Below are 16266 nucleotides of genomic sequence, written 5' to 3'. Positions count from 1 at the left end.
CTTTTTCTGGTGCGCCTGGTTTTATTATATTCTGGATTGTTGCTTGTACCCACGCCTCGGTGATCGGGCTGGAGCGATCCTCTGCCCGCGTGTCGTGCTGGGAACTTGAAACCGCCTCAGTTGCCGATCTCAGCCTGTGGGGAGCCAGACTGGCTTGTGATCAAGGCCTGAACTATTGCCACCAGCACGAGTTGTAGTTTGATTTGTGGGGTGTAAGCCTTCCAGTTTGGTGTGCATGTGTGATTTCTTTTATTAAAGCTATTAAAGATTGAAATTTTAGTTTTTATGATATGTAGCGAGCCTGACGCTCAGAGTCCTTTTACTCTTTTAACGTATTGCTCTGGTTTATTTCAGTGAACAGAGGCAAGTCTGGCAAGTCTGTCAGTCTGGCCTGGGACGCTACATTTTGTTTTCTAATATTTCATCTATTTTCACTATAAACAAAATTATTGATATTGGAGCCAACCTGCGTCGGTGTGCATCCTTGAATCTGTGCGGCCTCTCTTATTCCTTTAATCGGTTTTTCTTAAATAGGAATTTCCTGGGGGTGAAATTCCCCTTGGTGGCGTTGTCATTTTATTACCATTTCTTTTATAACCCCGCCGACCACTTGGTCACACTAATGTAGTGGCAGCAGGGCTCTGAGTATGTTGTTCACTCAATAGCAGGAAAATTGAGAGAGACACACACCAAAAATGGGATTTACGAAAAATGATAATTAAAAACACGGAAATGTAAAATAATTAATGTAAAATAATGTAAAATAATTAATAATGTTTATAAAATGATAACAAATTAACAAGTTGTTTTTTCCATATATTTTTATTGAAATTTTTTATAGTATAATACAAACACATGTTGAACACCCTCACATTCACACATCCATCCATACATCAGACCTGCCTACATCACATTCAAATGTAGAAATGAGCATAGTTCTCACAGTAATAGAAAAATACAAGTTGTTGTCGATATTCATTTTTTATTCTACATGCATTTAATTGGATGAGAGCTTCTTTCCGTTGCTTCCTTATTTTCTTAAGTGTTTCATCTATCAGTTGGATTATAGGACTTGGACTTGCTATTTCCTGAGCCAAATTGGGCTAAGTTCACACTGCAGGTCTTGATGCTCAATTCCGATTTTTTGATCAAATCTGCTTGTTCACACTACAGAGGCACAGGGAGAGAGGCGTGGCAGAGGCACAGGGAGAGAGGCGTGGCAGAGGCACAGGGAGAGAGGCGTGGCAGAGGCACAGGGAGAGAGGCGTGGCAGAGGCACAGGGAGAGAGGCGTGGCAGAGGCACAGGGAGAGAGGCGTGGCAGAGGCACAGGGAGAGACCTCTCTGTATGGAGGCAGGGCCCGGGAAGAGGCCTCTTCTCGGCAGTTCCTGCCGGGCCCTGCCTCCATACACGCGGAGTTTGCATACACGCGCAGAAGACTCCGCCCTGGCAGGTATAAAAACAGGCACACTTCACTCCTTACACCGGCTCAGACAAACCTCGGCGACGCTTATAGAGGTCGAAAAAGAAGAAATAAGAAACGGATTATTATTGTAAGCATTGTGGATAAAGGTAAGATTGACTTTTGATTTCAAATACAAAACCTTGAAGGTAGTGTTTGTACGTTAAACAAAACTTGTCCGTAATGATAGTGTTAACAGATTTGTCCAAATTTAAACTTAAAAAAACAAATCAGCAAGTTGCAGTAAAGACTGCATTTTAAAAAAGGTTCTTTGAAAAACCATTAAAGGTGCCCCAAAGAACCATCAAGAAATGGTTCTTTAGTAGAGAGGGGGGGACACCGTGCGCCTACACACCCATACTTGTGTATAAAAACTGCTGAAAGCAGATATTTGAGACCTCCTCAATTTCCCGTACATCTGCGCACTTTCTCCTTTTCCTGTATCCTCACAGAGTTTAATGTGACGGAAGCCACAATTTTTTTTCAACCGCATCGCTTAATCCCACTCTTTTACATGTTCACTTAAAAAAAAAATGCTGTCAATACCGACGATATTGATTTATAAATGATAAACTAATAATCTTGTCAACAAAGTTCTTTATTTGGAGCACATTTCTACGAGAAAGATAAGTTACTGAAAAGGTGCTTGCTCTGTGGCAATATCGTAGGCAACAATTCTGGTTTAGATTTATAATGCAGCCAGTTTCACTGCAGTGAACACTTGAAACAGAAGGATCTCTAATAAAGGGACTTAACTTAAGGATTAAATGTACTGGTTTAACGTTGTTCCTAAATTTGGTTGACTTTTGCCTGTTAGCTGCTCCAAGTTTCCTTCAGGTTTACTTGTTTAAAAGGTACTACAGTGTTTTCTTTGACGTGTCTGCAGCTATCGCTGACTGTGACTTATGGTTTGTTCTTCCCTCTAACAGACTTGAAGCTGCAATGGACGGACACGGTGAAGATGCCACTCCGCTCTTTGTCCTGCCTGTGGGTTCCTGGTTTCGTTTCCATCTCATCTACCACCAGACCGACGGACTGGCTGTGATACTTTATGGTGACAGAGAGAAGCTTGCTGCGATATTCGTGCAGAGGATGGTGACGGAGTTCTTCAGGAACTGGATTCACAGGCCTGCGTGACCAAGTCCATCAGTGACCTGTGTTTACAGAGCCTCTGCGGGACTTTCAACACAGTCCTCTGGTGACGCCTGATGGCCAAAAGTATGAAGAGCAGCTTGAATCTACAAAATGAACTGCTTCATTGTGACGAGTTCACAATTCTCTCTGATATTGAGCTGCCGTTGCTTTGCTTTTTGGGAGGTGAAAAAAATGTTACGTCTATTTGTTTAGTAGATAAATTTGGTCAATAAACGTTGCTTATGCGCCATGGTGTGGTCTTTCTTTGCTTGTGACTTCTTGATGTTAGTAAATACAATACATGAAAAATACATATAATATACATATAATAATGTACAACAGATTATGGAGTACGCTTCTGCTGTGAGGTCCTGCCTCCATGAACTCATGCAATTAATCACTGGACAGAAAGACCGCTGTGTGTATAAATAATATGATACTGGGCCAATTTTCTTATACATATGTTTGACCAGGAGGTAGAACTGAAAAGGGAGAATGCTTATGAACTTGTAAAGTAAAAACGTGATGCATTTAAGGTTATCCGTTTGGTTTTTGTTTGAGAAGAGAATTTGTTCCACTGTGTGATGGTCGAGTTTCTTTTCTTGGAGATAATTTCTCCTGCATTAGAGGAAATGTGGAACAAAGAGGCTGGAGAGCCCAGAAACTGCAATGCAAGTTGGTAGAGATGCAGGTGTACGGTCTTCCTGGTGTCACAGACGATCAGCTAAAACTATTAAACAAATTAAATTGCTGCCATTTTTGTACAATAATATTTTAAGATTATTTTACATATAAAATATATATATTTTATTATATTAAATTTAAAGCATCAAATGGAAATCTTTTAAAGTTATTTAATGATATTATTATTATGAAAAGTACATTTTTGTTATGTAATGTTCTCTATATTTTCAGAGAAAATAAAAACGCAAAAATGGTGTTACAGGGAGATTTATAACAATAACTAAATATGCAGTTTTTACAGTTTTCCCAAGCTGTAAAAATTACAAATGAATCAATAAATAAAAACTAACACCTGCTCCTTTTATGCTACTTTACACTGCCGTAGTACTCACACACACACACACACACACACACACACACACACACACACACACACTGGGTTTTAAAGAAAACACATTAAGAACAGCTATATTAGAATTATATTTCAAATATGACAAAATGCTGATTTTACAGCAGCAAAAATATTGTATCTGTAAAATTTAAACATTTAACAAACTTTCTCCTTTGCACTGAATTGAAAGACAAACTGAATCATCATAAATACATTATTTTATATATAATGGAAATCTTTTAAAGTTGTTTAATGATATCTATCTATCTATCTATCTATCTATCTATCTATCTATCTATCTATCTATCTATCTATCTATCTATCTATCTATCTATCTATCTATCTATCTATCTATCTATCTATCTGTCTGTCTGTCTGTCTGTCTGTCTGTCTGTCTGTCTGTCTGTCTGTCTGTCTGGCAAGATAGATAGACAGACAGACAGACAGACAGACAGGGAAGGACAAGGACTGGATCAGCACAATGATGTCATCTTGTGGCTATGGTATATACAGTATTCTGGAAAAGGTATAAAATGTCACTATATGTGCTTTATGTGTACAGATTTTCTTTTTAAATTATCACTCAAGTATAAAAACAATAATAAATAAAGTTGCAATGTTTTAGTTCAATAAAAATATTTATATCATTACTTTTTTATGGATTAGGTTCAAGAGTTATTAAGTGTGGATAATTAAATCATAGTTTAATGCAACAGCAAGTTGTGCCTTGTTCTCAGATGGACAGAAAGTGGAGAGTGATAGATGAGATGAGGAGATGGAGGAAGAAGAGTGAGTCACAGACAGAGCCGAGTTTATTTCCCACAGTTTTATTAATCTCTTGCCTCATGATTCCAAGTGCTGTCATTTTATAATTATTATCTCATAACACTTGTTTAATCAGATACAGTGTCTCCTATGGACTTTTGAATGTCTACTTTCTCCGATCAGCACAGCCCTGCCCTGCAGCACAATCAGCAGCAGGAGCAGCAGCAGCATCATTGTAACCATCAGGTAAAACATAGGCTACATTTGCTTTGCATTGTTCCCACCTGATGACAGTGATATAGTATGATATGATTTTATATTAGATTCTTGATTAATGTGGGTTGTTGTTATTCAGCCTGGTCCTGTGTGCCCCTTTTGAACTCTAAGCACCCTCCCCTTCGGACATCTCTGCACAGCCCTGATTACATGTCTGTATTGTATGTTTAGCTGCTGCACTTTAGCCCTCCGCCGTGTAACAGTGCTGCTAACAGAGCTGCTCAGGGCCTCTGCAGGCTCATAATAGACAACCTGTTAGCCAAGCTGTTGTCCATAATAGATATCAGTTTGGCTAACATCCTCCTCTCACCCACCATCTCTATGCAGTCGATGAGACTGTCCAGGAAAGAGCTGGTCCTCTTTATCGGTGTGTTACCCCCCATTCCTGGATGATGACATGATGTAGAAGCTAAGAAATTCTTGTAGTAAAAATTGAAGTAAAAAATTATAAAACTCAAACCCCAGACACTCAGTGGATGTTTCACTGATGCACCTCCAGTGGAACCAGATCCCACAACAATGTGTGCTCTTAATCTGGCAGGAAAGGAAAGGTTACTCACGTGGCGCTTTATGATTAACAAAATATAATTAAAACATTTTAACAGCCGTAGGTTAGTCAGTTTGTGGACATTTAATTTTGCATATGAGACATAGATGTGCCCTTAGGCCTCCTCCTCGATTCAGAGATGGTCTTTCCCTTTTCACGTAAATGGCCTCCTTGACTCTGCGCTCAAACCAGCGTTCCTCCCTGTCCAGGATGTTACATCCTCATCATTGAAAGAGTGTCCACTGGCCTGTAGGTGTGAATAGACTGCAGAGTCCTGGCCTGACCAGGTAGCTCTCCTGTGTTGTGCCATCCGCTTCGCCAGAGGTTGTTTGGTTTCCCCGATGTATAAATCATGGCAATCCTCCTGGCACTTAACAGTGCACACTATATTACTCTGCTTGGGTTGGGGACCTGCAAATCTTTGACATAGTGTTTGGGGTTTAAAAGCCACAGAGACGCGTTGTTTAGAAAAAATATGTCTCAGCTGTTCCGATACTCCTGACACGTACAGGATAAGGCAGCAGTTGTCCTTCTCTCCTGGATCACCTGGAGGTTTCTTTAGGTGCCTTCCCAGCTTTGACAAATATCCAGCTGGGATAACCACATTTACTCAAAGCATTAATATGACAATTTGTAAATTAATGATCATAAAACTGACCTCATAGCCCGCTGTTTGTCAGTGGTGCTAGTTTAAGTCATTATGCAAATGTACTGTTAAAAGGCTCAGGAAACCTGCAGTCAGCTGAGACTGAAGAAGTCACTTAGTAGAATTTCTTCGACTGAAAACGCCACGTCCAGATGAACAGAATAATTTTTAGGGATTTCCTTACCTGGATGACTGAGCATGAATCAAGACAATAAAAAGTGATGTTTTTTTTGTTATGTTGTCCTAATTTTTTTTCTTAAAAACCTTTCAAGATACACATTTTGAAGTTGATAGAATAGAACAGAGCCTTTATTATCCAATTGAAGAGAAATTTCGGTGTTACCGAGCTCTTACAGCAAGGGAAAATAAAATATAAAAGGAAGACACAAGGTGGTCCTATAAACATAAGCAACTGAAGATGCTCCATTTGGATTTACACACCAGGAAAAACATTATATTCTATTTTTTTTATGTATTTATTAATTTTGTGTTGGCATCTCAAGGTCACCAGTCGTAATCATCCACTGGCTGAATCTGATGCTAACCCTGGATGAAGAGACGTTGATGAACACACACTCACAAAAACACAACTCAATGTCATGTTCAGAAACCAGTTTGAGATGATTTGAGTTTGTAGCATGTTGTGTTATCCTGCTGGAAGCTGTCATCAGGAGATGAATACACCGTAGGATGGAGATGGTCAGCAAGAATACTCGGGTGAGCTGTGGTGTTTAAATTGTGCTTATTTGGTACTAAGGTGTCCAAAGTGTGGCAAGAACTTATCCCCCAACGCGTTACACCAGCAGCCTGAACAAGGCAGGATGGATTCATGCTTTCAAGCTGTTTACTGCAGACTCTACCATCTGAACGTTGCAGCAGAAACTGAGACTCATTCAAACAGGCAGTATTTGTGCATTTTTCTCCCATTTTGGTCAGCCTGGGTGAACTGTAGCCTCAGTTTTTTTGGGCTGACAGGAGTGGCGCCTGGTGTGTTCTTATGCTGCTGCAACCAGGTTTGATGTACTGTGATTTAAGAGATGCTCTTGTGCAAACCTAGGCTGTAATGGCTGATTAGTTTAGTTGCTGTTGCCTTCTTATTAGCTTGAATCAGCATTTGTGTAGCAACAAAGCATTTTCACGCAGAGAACCACGGCTTGTTGAATATGTTCTCTTTTTCTTTTTGCTATTTCCCCTCTCTTTCAGTCTATCCTGTATGAACAGCTGCTGAAAAACAAAACCTGCCACCTGGAACCAACGACGACGCCCTAAACTCACTTAAATCACCTTTTTTTAACCACTAACCACTTTTTACATTCAAGGTATGCAGAAGAGCATCTCTGAATGCACAGCACGTTAAACCTTCACGCTGATGTGCCATGTTAATGAGCTCAGATCGTCTCAAAGTGGTTTCTTCAACATGACAGTGAGTTTGTACCCCAATGGCCTCCACAGTCACCAGAGTCAGTCTCAATCCAGTAGAGCACCTTTGGGATGTGGTGATACAGGAGATTCATATTGTGGGTGCACAGCTAACAAATCTGCAGCAACTGTGTGATGGTGTCATGTCAATGTGGAGCAAAGTGTCTCATTAATGTTTTCAACAGCTTGTTGAATCTGTGCCATGGAGAATTAAAACAGTTCTAAAGCCAAAAAAAGATCCAACTCAGCACTGATGTAGCCGGGTGGGCTACTCGCGCCTCCCCCCCTCTCTCTCTCTCTCTCTCTTTCTCTCTCTCTCTCGCTTGCTTTACCGCCCTCGCTCTCTCCTGCGCTCGCTCTCTTGGCTGCGCAACTCGGTTAATTGGGAACCCACATGCATATTGATTGCAGGGTGGCGTCAGTCCGTATAAAGTTAAGCCGGTGTTCTCCTGGATTATTCCTCCCATGCGTTTGGCGCAAAGCTGCAGTAAATGCTGGCGGACCGCGACGGATTGATCAGCAAGCGAGTAGACCCTATGACAGCTATAGGTAGGCTCTCGCTTAACCTCCGAGTACCGAAATTTGTATTAATGTAGTTTTGCGGCCCTGTTGTAGCGCGGCCGTTTCTGTTTGAGGGTGTAAGCCTTCCAGTTTGGTGTGCGTGTGTGATTTCTTTTATTAAAGATTGAAGGTTTAGTTTTTATGATATGTAGTGAGCCTGACGCTCAGAGTCCTTTTACTCTTTTAACGTATTGCTCTGGTTTATTTCAGTGAACAGAGGACGTGCCAGTGTCCCTGGAACCTCAGGTGGTGGGTCGTTTTCACACTTTCGTTTGTACAGCACTGGGTGGGCTGTAGTGATTTTCTTGTGTGATTTTTCTTTTGGGTCCACGGCTGCTGGTAAGTCCAAGTTCCATGATTGTTTTTAACTTCCGGACACTGTCAACAACGACGCTACATTTTGTTTTCTAATATTTCATCTATTTTCACTATAAACAAAATTATTGATATTGGAGCCAACCTGCGTCGGTGTGCATCCTTGAATCTGTGCGGCCTCTCTTATTCATTTAATCGATTTTTCTTAAAAAGGAATTTCCTGGGGGTGAAATTCCCATTGGTGGCGTTGTCATTTTATTACCATTTCTTTTATAACCCCGGCGACCACTTGGTCACACTAATGTAGTGGCAGCAGGGCTCTGAGTATGTTGTTCACTCAATAGCAGGAAAATTGAGAGAGAGAGAGAGAGAGAGAGAGAGAGAGAGAGAGAGAGAGAGAGAGACACGCACACACACACAAACCAAAAATGGGATTTACGAAAAATGATAATTAAAAACACGGAAATGTAAAATAATTAATCATACATGTTTATAAAATGATAACAAAGTAACAAGTTGTTGCCGATAATTATTTTTTTTATTCTATATGCATTTAATTGAGAGCTTCTTTCCGTTGCTTCCTTATTTTCTTAAGTGATTTAGGATAAGTTGAACAACGATGAAGTGTTTCATCTATCAGTTGGATTATAGGACTTGGACTTGGTATTTCCTGAGCCAAATTGGAGTCGAGAAGAGGAAGGGCCCTGCCTCCATGCGATAGCGGAGAACGTGAACTTGCGCGCCTGAAGGCCCTGCCTCCATGGGCAGGGCCTCCACTCCGCCCTGGCAGGTATAAAACGCACAGGCACACACAGAAACACTTCACTTCTTACACCGGCTCAGGCAGACTTTTGATTTCAAATACAAACACTTGAAGGTAGTGTGAGTGCGCCGCGCCGCGCTCTGAAAAGTGCGGAACAGTGCCCCGCGGAACAGTGCGCCGCGGCGCCGCGGAACAGTGCCCCTCGGAGGCGCGGTGCCCCCTCGGAGGCACGGTGCCCCGCGGAGGCGCGGTGCCCCCTCGGAGGCGCGGTGCCCCGCGGAGGCGCGGAGGCGCGGAGGCACGGTGCCCCGCGGAGGTGCGGAGCCCCCTCGTAGGCGCGGTGCCCCCTCGGAGGCACGGTGCCCCGCGGAGCCCCCTCGGAGGCGCGGTGCCCCCTCGGAGGCGCGGTACCCCCTCGGAGGCGCGGTACCCCCTCGGAGGCAAAGTGCCCCTCTGAGGCGCGGACGCGAAGTGCCCCTCGGAGGCGCGGACGCGCCGTGCCCCTCGGAGGCGAGGACGCGCAGTGCCCCTCTGAGGCACAGTGCCCCGCGGAGGCACAGTGCGCCTCGGAGGCGCGGTGCCCCCTCGGAGGCGCGGTACCCCCTCGGAGGCAAAGTGCCCCGCGGAGGCGCGGACGCGCCGTGCCCCTCGGAGGCGCGGACGCGCAGTGTCCCTCGGAGGCGCGGAGGCGCAGTGCCCCTTGGAGGCACAGTGCCCCTTGGAGGCGCGGAGGCGCAGTGCCCCTCGGAGGCACAGTGCGCCGCGGAGCCTCGGAGGCGCGGTGCCCCCTCGGAGGCGCGGAGGCACGGTGCCCCGCGGAGGCACCGTGCCCCCTAGGAGGCGCGGTGCCCCCTCGGAGGCGCGGTGCCCTCGCGCAGGCGCGGTGAGGCGCGGTGCCCCGCGGAGGCGCGGAGGCACAGTGCGCCGCGGAGGCACAGTGCGACACTAAATTGAGTACAATTAACACTGAAAAGTTAACACTGGCCATAGAGTAAATTTAACTCTAATTCTGAGTGGTCCGGGACATCATAATGTCTAACTCGCGTGATGATTGTGATAGAGAAGCAGCCTATTTTTTTTTTTAATCAATATCTGAACGTATGAACAATAGACTGTCAAATCAATGAAAATACAAGTTCATTTCAACAAAATTTATTGTTAACACTGAAACACACAGTAGGCCTACATTAGATATAGGGCTGCATTTTAAAATGAATTAGAGAAAATAAAATGGCTAAATTGTGCATCTTAAAACAAAGTGCTTAATTTCAGGAAAAAAATAGCAGCAGCTTGAGTTTCCCTTTTTCTTTACCTTTTACATCTCGTCTCAATACATTTTGAACAGATAACATCAAAACATCTTAACAATTTTGCAGTTTCTTTCTTTCCCCCTTGTATTCCACTTCCCCACTTTCTGTTGTTCAGTGAGAGAACTGAGCTTTAGTTTGCCCTTCCAGGATTTTAAATCTGGGCTGGAATGGTGTCAGGGCCATTCTCACACACATGTGTAGGTGCTCGTTGGTGAGCCTGGAACGATATTTAGTTTTTATTATGTTCATTGTGGAGAAAGCTGCCTCACAGCTGTATGTGGAGCCAAACATGGTCAAGATGTACAGGGCTACTTTTCTCAAATTTGGGAAAGCTGTCTCAGACCATTTGGAGCCAGAAAGTGGCAGGTTCAGTTCTTCCAAACTGCTTTCAGGGCCACATCTGCTTAGAGCCCAACCAGTTGCATTTGAAGAGGCCCAGCATTTGCCCACTTGAAGTGCTGTGTGACTTCCTTTGAGAATCCTCTGACATCAGTGATGAGAAATGGGTTCTTTATGAACTGCTGTCCAAAGCTGAAGCTATCAAAACGTTTGCTGAAGTTTTCAATCAGCTTATCAACAAAGTCAACAAAAGAGGACACATCTCTCTGTCCCTGAACCTGTTCCTGAACCTGCGCTTTGTGCGCCGAGCTTCATTTACATTAGTCCTTCATCAGTCCTTCGTGCTCATGTTTAGATTAAATGTCAATCTTAGGAATTTCAGAATTAGGAAAAAAACGTTTTGATAGTAAAACTTTGTAACATCTCTGGGAGCTGCCAAGATCTAGAAAAAGCTCCTGAGACAAACCCGGTGTGTCTGATTACAGCAGTGGAAAATAGAGCAAAAGGGGCAGGTGCTAATTTTTATTTATTAGTATTTTATTTATTTATATTTTAAACATTCAGGGACAGGTGTCTGCGAGGCAATGACATCCGATGGGTCCAAAGCAACTTGTTTCATTCAAAAACCTTTTTTCTGTGTAGGTGCGTTTAGTTGATGCTCACATGTCAGTCCCTGGCTAACCAGCCAATTTGTCTGAGTGAAAAATATGTAAGAACCAGTGAGAGGCAAGCCAACAAGACAAGAATATGAAAATGAGTACTCAGAGAGAGGGTAGTCTGTGGTTCTGTGTTCATTCTTCTTTTACATTCTGGTTTAGATTTATAATCCAACCTGTTTCACTGCAGTTGATACTTGAAATGAAGGATCAGGACATAATTATCTTCTTCAGTTTACAAAGCTAAGTAACTTAAAGATAAAATGTACCAGTTCTTAATTTTGGTTTATCCATTAGCTGCTCCAAGTTTCAGTTTTACTCGTTTAAAAGTACTACAGTGTTTTGTTTTGGGTTTTTTTTTGGATGCGTCTGCAGTTGTCGTGTTTGTGACTTATGATTTGCTCTTGTTTCTGACAGACTTGAAGCTACAATGGATGGAGACGGTGAACAAGCCGCTCGGGCAGAGCTGTGTGCCCTGCACCTGAGATCCTTTCAGTTGCATCTCATTTACGACCAGGCTGACGGACTGGCTGCGATCCTTTACTATGACAGAGAGAAACTTTGCGAAATATTCCTCCAGACAATCACGATGGTGTTCTTCAGGAACTGGATTCACAGGCCCGAGTGACCAAGACCATCAGTGACTTGCCCTTATACAGAGAGGAGCTGGGAACCTCTGAAGGGCCTCCAGCATCCAACAGTGCCTGCACAGATTGAACATTGTTGATGTTGTGTAAACTTCAATAATGAATTAATCAGAATCAGAATACTTTATTGATCCCTGGGGGAAATTAATTAAAATAAATAATTAAAATGTACTTTCCTTGTTATTATTCCATACATTCATTTAACCAACACATTTGTTATATTGATGACTGCTTTTCAAGGGCTGATCACCGCTACTAACGTCCCTGGATGGACTGACAACATCCGAACAATGACAGCAGTTCTCATGACTGAGGGCTTGGACCAACTGCAATATATATTCATTTTTAGAATTTATATTTTGTGTTAACTGTAGTTTGGCTCAAAGTGTTAATGCTATCTTCTTTTAATAAACAACACTGCCATATGCAAAACTAGGGGTGGCAAGAGATTATGTTAGAGACAGTGGCATCGTTAGGCCTATTTTGGGGGTGCTGAAGCCTCCCTAAAATATTCTTAAGCCCCCCTAAATAATTAGTGTGAATGCTTGAAAAGCATTCACAGTATTGTTGTTGTAATCTTTATTATTAGTGTGAATGCTTGAAAAGCATTCACAGTATTGTTATTCTAATCTTTATTAGTGTGAATGCTTGAAAAGCATTCACAGTATTGTTCTTCTAATCTTTATTATTAGTGTGAATGCTTGAAAAGCATTCACAGTATTGTTCTTCTAATCTTTATTATTATATTTTCTTATTCCGTACGTTTTTTGAAAGCCTACTCCTTCAAAACCGTTCAACTTAGAAAAACCATTCAAACATCGTTAGATTCCTATTATTTTGGACATGACTGCTTCTATTTTTCTCATTTTTAACATTTATATTTTTAATTTTATTCAACTTTATTCAACAAAAATTTCCCATGTATTTCAATGGGGAGACCCTTCAAATCCTCATTCAACTTACTCATTTTTAAACTCTTACTACTTCCACATACATTGACATAGAGCCACCATTCAAACTTTAAAACGAAGACAAGACATTCAACTATTCAACTTGTATTTATCTTTTCAATATCTATTATACTTTTTCTTCAGTTCCAGTTTAAGTTTCATGATGTTTTTTCAGCCGTTTCAGAGTTTATAATGGGTGTGTATGGGACGGAATGTTGGGGCTAGAGTGAGGCAGCTCAACTGCTAGAGTGAGAGGAGCAAAAAAATTAATCTTAAAATCTTTTTTAAAACTGCTGCTGTGTCCACAGCGTTTGCTCTACAGGTATGATTTTACCCTCAAAACGTAGCCATGGCTGTCCTCTTTCATCCAATGTGTTTACTATTGTCCTAGGTGTTACGGTTCTTTCATAAATGTCACCAATGCACAGCCTCCTCCTTCCAACTCTTCCATAGACTCTAATGTTAAAATGGCTCAGAAGGTTCGTTTGAAAATCAGAAGAGCATGGTGTCTTTCCACTGTCACCACGTCCATATAATAAACTCCACAGACATGAAAACTGAGAATTCGGTAGACTAGAAGCTGCTGTCGCTCACGGTGAAAGAATTTTGTCAATACGACTTTTACTTTTCATTTGGGAACGATTTGTTTCGGCCTGACTTTTCTGTTCATTTTAAGCAGCAAAAGTGAGGCGCATGTCTGTGTACGTGTGTATGGAGCCATTGGGTGCGGTCACTATAGCAACCAGGCTCACACCTGCCTGCTTAACGAGCTCTGCCTGCCACTGTACCAAGATTCATCTTAAGCACTTCTCTTTCAACTGCTGCTGTGTCCACAGTGTTACAGCCATCATTTTACCCTCAAAATGTCGCCATTATTGTTCTCTTTCCAACACAGTTTCTTTCAAAGCTCAGACATTTAAACTTTTTAAACTGTGTGGATCAAAGTGGAGGGATCACATTTGAGTCATTCAGTGATTCAAAGAATATGACCTTTTAATATTCATTCAGATGTTTTCTGACTCTAAATGTTCTTTTCTCATTTCTTAGGGTTTTCTAATTTACATTTAAAACATTTTCAGCTTTTTTCCAACTTCTGCTTCTGTGTAACCTTCAGCTTTTAGCAGTTCAGCACCTTTGTTTTCAGGTTAAATTTGGTTGTTTTTTTTGTTTTTGTTTTAATTTCATTCAATATTTTTAACTCAAAATTCAGCAATTAATTCGTTTCAGTGCATACATTCAGATTCAAGCATTCACACTGCAGTTTCTTCAGAAAATGCACTTTCTAGTTATATTTTCTTATTCCGTACGTTTTTTGAAAGCCTACTCCTTCAAAACCGTTCAACTTAGAAAAACCATTCAAACATCGTTAGATTCCTATTATTTTGGACATGACTGCTTCTATTTTTCTCATTTTTAACATTTATATTTCTAATTTTATTCAACTTTATTCAACAAAAATTTCCCATGTATTTCAATGGGGAGACCCTTCAAATTCTCATTCAACTTACTCATTTTTAAACTCTTACTACTTCCACATACATTGACATAGAGCCACCATTCAAACTTTAAAACGAAGACAAGACATTCAACTATTCAACTTGTATTTATCTTTTCAATATCTATTATACTTTTTCTTCAGTTCCAGTTTAAGTTTCATGATGTTTTTTCACCCGTTTCAGAGTTTATAATGGGTGTGTATGGGACGGAATGTTGGGGCTAGAGTGAGGCAGCTCAACTGCTAGAGTGAGAGGAGCAAAAAAATTAATCTTAAAATCTTTTTTAAAACTGCTGCTGTGTCCGCAGCGTTTGCTCTACAGGTATGATTTTACCCTCAAAACGTAGCCATCGCTGTCCTCTTTCATCCAATGTGTTTACTATTGTACTAGGTGTTATGGTTCTTTCATAAATGTCACCAATGCACAGCCTCCTCCCTCCAACTCTTCCATAGACTCTAATGTTAAAATGGCTCAGAAGGTTCGTTTGAAAATCAGAAGAGCATGGTGTCTTTCCACTGTCACCACGTCCATATAATAAACTCCACAGACATGAAAACTGAGAATTTGGTAGACTAGACATTGCTGTCGCTCACAGTGAAAGAATTTTGTCAATATGACTTTTACTTTTCATTTGGGAAGAATTTGTTTCGGCCTGACTTTTCTGTTCATTTTAAGCAGCAAAAGTGAGGTGCATGTCTGTGTCCGTGTGTATGGAGCCATTGGGTGCAGTCACTATAGCAACCAGGCTCACACCTGCCTGCTTAACGAGCTCTGCCTGCCACTGTACCAAGATTCATCTTAAACACTTCTCTTTCAACTGCTGCTGTGTCCACAGTGTTAAAGCCATCATTTTACCCTCAAAACGTCGCCATCGTTGTTCTTTTTCCAACATCTTGTCTTTCAAAGCTCAGAGATGTAAACTTTTTAAACTGTGTGGGTCCAAGTGGAGGGATCACATTTTAGTCATTCAGTGATTCAAAGAATATGACCTTTTAATATTCTTTCAGATGTTTTCTGACTCTAAATGTTTTTTTCTAATTTACAATTAAAACATTTTCAGCTTTTTTCCAACTTCTTCTTCTGTGTAACCTTCAGCTTTTAGCAGTTCAGCACTTTTGTTTTCAGGTTAAATTCGGGGGTTTTTTTTAATCTCATTCAAAATTTTTTAACTTAAATTCAGTAATTATTTCATTTCAATGCATACATTCAGATTCAAGCATTCACACTGCAGTTTCTTCAGAAAATGCACTTTCTAGTTAGTGTGAATGCTTGAAAAGCATTCACAGTATTGTTCTTCTAATCTTTATTATTATATTTTCTTATTCCGTACGTTTTTTGAAAGCCTACTCCTTCAAAACCGTTCAACTTAGAAAAACCATTCAAACATCGTTAGATTCCTATTATTTTGGACATGACTGCTTCTATTTTTCTCATTTTCAACATTTATATTTTTAATTTTATTCAACTTTATTCAACAAAAATTTCCCATGTATTTCAATGGGGAGACCCTTCAAATTCTCATTCAACTTACTCATTTTTAAACTCTTACTACTTCCACATACATTGACATAGAGCCACCATTCAAACTTTAAAACGAAGACAAGACATTCAACTATTCAACTTGTATTTATCTTTTCAATATCTATTATACTTTTTCTTCAGTTCCAGTTTAAGTTTCATGATGTTTTTTCACCCGTTTCAGAGTTTATAATGGGTGTGTATGGGACGGAATGTTGGGGCTAGAGTGAGACAGCTCAACTGCTAGAGTGAGAGGAGCAAAAAAATTAATCTTAAAATCTTTTTTAAAACTGCTGCTGTGTCCACAGCGTTTGCTCTACAGGTATGATTTTACCCTCAAAACGTAGCCATGGCTGTCCTCTTTCATCCAATGTGTTTACTATTGTA

The 16266-nt window shown here is 41.1% G+C and overlaps 1 long non-coding RNA gene across 1 annotated transcript; it reads left to right on the top strand.

Annotated features, from left to right (window-relative positions):
• The first annotated feature begins 1458 nt into the window (after positions 1-1458).
• Positions 1459-2846, top strand: LOC143416541 (uncharacterized). Its single transcript, XR_013096934.1, has 2 exons — positions 1459-1572; positions 2392-2846. It is a non-coding gene; the product is annotated as an uncharacterized LOC143416541 (long non-coding RNA).
• The last annotated feature ends 13420 nt before the right edge of the window (positions 2847-16266 follow it).

This window comes from Maylandia zebra, linkage group LG3, assembly GCF_041146795.1.
Source record: "Maylandia zebra isolate NMK-2024a linkage group LG3, Mzebra_GT3a, whole genome shotgun sequence".
In the NCBI taxonomy this organism is placed as follows: Eukaryota; Metazoa; Chordata; class Actinopteri; order Cichliformes; family Cichlidae; genus Maylandia; species Maylandia zebra.
Note: the sequence above shows the minus strand (reverse complement) of the source record. Positions and strands in the feature narration are given on the sequence as shown.